Source organism: Pieris rapae, chromosome 4 (assembly GCF_905147795.1).
Source record: "Pieris rapae chromosome 4, ilPieRapa1.1, whole genome shotgun sequence".
Classification (NCBI taxonomy): Eukaryota; Metazoa; Arthropoda; class Insecta; order Lepidoptera; family Pieridae; genus Pieris; species Pieris rapae.
The window spans coordinates 9,532,727-9,536,225 of NC_059512.1; positions in this window are offsets into that span (position 1 = coordinate 9,532,727).

Genomic DNA, 3,499 nt, shown 5'->3' on the forward strand with positions numbered 1-3,499 from the left:
TTTCGTATTTTATTTTTATCTAGTTTCCTGGATACAAATAATATTAATAATTTACAATACAAATACCTATACATAACAATCAAATGTAATAATATACAGTATTTACAATTTACTTACCGTCATATTAATAATAAAAATTATTAAAAAATATTTATTATAACAAAAGGAGGATTGAAACAAATTAAAAAAAATCTCTGTGGCAGTGCTGCCACCATTCACATTACATCATCTTCAACGCTGGCATAATTTCCTCGCTGTATTGCGATATTTATTCACCAGTACTATCCACCAGGCGCCAACTTACATCTTAAGCTTGTGCACTTGAACCTTTAACGTTGGCTTTACGACATTTCTACTTAAGAAATAATTATCAAAATCGGTATCGTCCCATATAAACGAAAAATTTAAATCTAATTAAAGTAATAGTAATTTTAAATTTAATTTGTAAAAATACTGCATTGTTTAGATTACAATTTGTCGAGTAGAGGAATAATGCATTCAAAACAATTTATAGCTTATTTATTAACTTAACAATAGCTTACTTTAAAATTTAAAATTAACGCATTATAGTAATGATAGAGGCAAAATGGTCTACATGTTGAAGCAGGCCTCAGATCAGCATCTGTTTGATCGATCATATTCATTTACGTATATTACGTATATTTTTAAGGGGACACCGTATAGAGTATACCCCATACTGGACACACTTTTCAATCGGCCGCAAAGACCATGACTACACTTTTATTTACATTATATGTATTTCAAGCCATGACTAGCCGCATATACCTCACAGAGTCTAAGGAGCCGTCTAATTGCGCAGACCGACGCACTCAATAGCATCATCGTCTGCGTAGCTGACATTGTTAACGCACACACCGTCCACGTGACAGCCGACACGCTCGCTGCTAAGCGTCTCAATCAAAGCGTTTATATATAAATTAAAGAGGGATGGTGAGCTCAGTCCACCATGTCTAACTCCACACTGCGTCGTATAGGGCTCAGAAAAGGCACCCATCCATTTAAAATTATTGATTACCATATCAAAACTTAAATACGTTTAGAAGTTCTTAAGGAAGACTTATATCCTCTAGCTTCTTCCATAGGATATCGTAGCAAACCAAATCAAAGGTTTGCTACGATATCCTATAGGTTGGGTTTTTGCTTTGGAAAGGTTAAGGAAACCGGCATATACCTGGCATAGGCCTTTATGATTTCTGCTAGAATAATCTTCGATAAAACAAGAAATGAACAAAAATTAGGAGTTAGATGAGGTTATATGTAGATTAGGATTATGATAAACAGATGTGTTGGCCTAGTTCGTTCAGCAAGCGATTCTCTTTCCTGAGTTCGTACGGCTCGGCTGTGCACTAATGGACTATCTTGCAATTATTATTAAGTGCAGGAAAACAATGGCATAGGTGAGTGATTACTTTGATTAGATTGACACAGATGATGATCATGATCTTGAACCAGATACAGAAAGACCTAAAAAGATTTTAGCGCCACTGATTTATTTTGTAATTTAAGGTTTTATAAAATATTATATAAACTGGTTTATAAATTATTTTGGGTCACAGTCGGGCTACCGATAACATCAGTCTCCCATTATTACATGTAATTATAATAACGGATAATTAATTGAGTGATCAACTGAGTATTTAATTTGCCAATTATTATACGTATAGTATTGCATTCATGGCACTTAATGAGGAATTCTGAACATGACCTAATAATAACTGCTGACGTAATTATGACATTATAACAATATAATGTCATAATTACGTCAAATAACTTTTATAATTAATATAATAAATAAATCAAGTTATTTTAATTAAGATAGCTTGTCTCGTCTCATCTTATATAATTTCTCTACAAAACTCTACTACATTATCAGAAAGAATCAATAAACAAAAGACTACTTCAATTGTTCATTGACTCAGACAGCGACTCCGCAATTTATGCCAACACGCGTAGTGTTGAAAACAAAAAATTACTAACTTTTTGCTTTTGAAAAATATTTGCATATATACTTGTAACATAAAAAAAAATTTGTGGAAAAATCATAGCCCTCCTGTTTTGTGATAAATAACAAATAGATAACAGTCGTGTAATGCAGTTATAAATAACTTAACTATATTTTATAATTATGACATTTATATGGAACCACCTGCCCACTGTAGTATTTCAGAACCAATTCTACTTGGGGTCCTTCAAGAAAGGAGAGTACCAATTTTTAAAAGGCAGGCACCGCACTTGGAAGCCTTCTGGTAATGTGAGTATCCATGGGCTTAATATCAGATGATTAATATGACATTTGCATGCCTATTTTTGTATGGATTAGTGTGTGGTGTTTTAACAATAAATCAATTTGAATTTGTGCTGAAAATTAACGATTTATTATTATTATTTCTAAAGTTAATTTGATGAATGAATAGCATTTAAATGTAAATTTTTCCTTCGCCAGATTTGCATGTCGTATGTTCTAATGACGTCATAACAGTTACGTAACGTTAGAAGCTGAAGCTTGTAAATGTTTACGACTGTACTTAACTGATTTCAAAGAGTTCTCGATTTACACCCAAACCCAATAACCTATCTCAATCCATTTTTGTGCATCTGAGATATACATCTTAATCCAAAAATTGACATAAGTGTGCCAAAAACCAATCGACGGATTGTAATAGCCATGTTTCGATACAAGCTATCCATGGTAGGTCGGATAGGTGTATGTGGATAGACCTTTATATAAAAATAACAGTTCAACTGAGCCAATATTCTATCATAAGATTTTTACATACACCAGTTTAAAAAAAATTAAAAGCTATTTGATTTGTTTTAAAAATAGCCAAGGTTATTTTAATATTATTTGTACGGTTTTCTTTTATTTATTTGGTTTATATTGATCATCAAATATGAGTGTAAAGAGCGAAGCGAGAGGTTTGTCCTTGTAGGGTTTGGTTATTGGGAAGCAGATAAGAAATCGATCGACTGTCACGGTTTGATCTCAGATTGTTTTCAATTTGAGATTGTGTATTCATTGTTGCGTTCGGGCGTTCTTAGCTCAGTATGAAATAATATATAAAAAAAAATGTGAGCCGTCACGGGACGCCTGGCAGATGTGAAACATCGATATTATTTTTTTAAAAGTAATATGCAGAAAAGAACAGATTGTGATAGGAAATAAATATGTTATAATGATAAAATAATATATTACGATTTTTTTCCAGATAACGATGACTATTTGTTGAATAAACATTATTTTTATTAAATATTTTTAATGAGTTTAAATGTTAAAATTTACTACTGCATTTAGACTGTATATCATATAGTGTGGCGACGCGTCGCCACGGCATGCGTCGCCACGCCAGAAATCGGTTTTACGTGCGGCTATAGATGTTTCACATCAAAATTGCAAACTTAGGTGCCTTTGAGCAAATCAAAAAGCCGACACTCGGCTCGGCGGTCGGTCGTTCGCCCGCTGCAGCCTGTGCCGAGACTT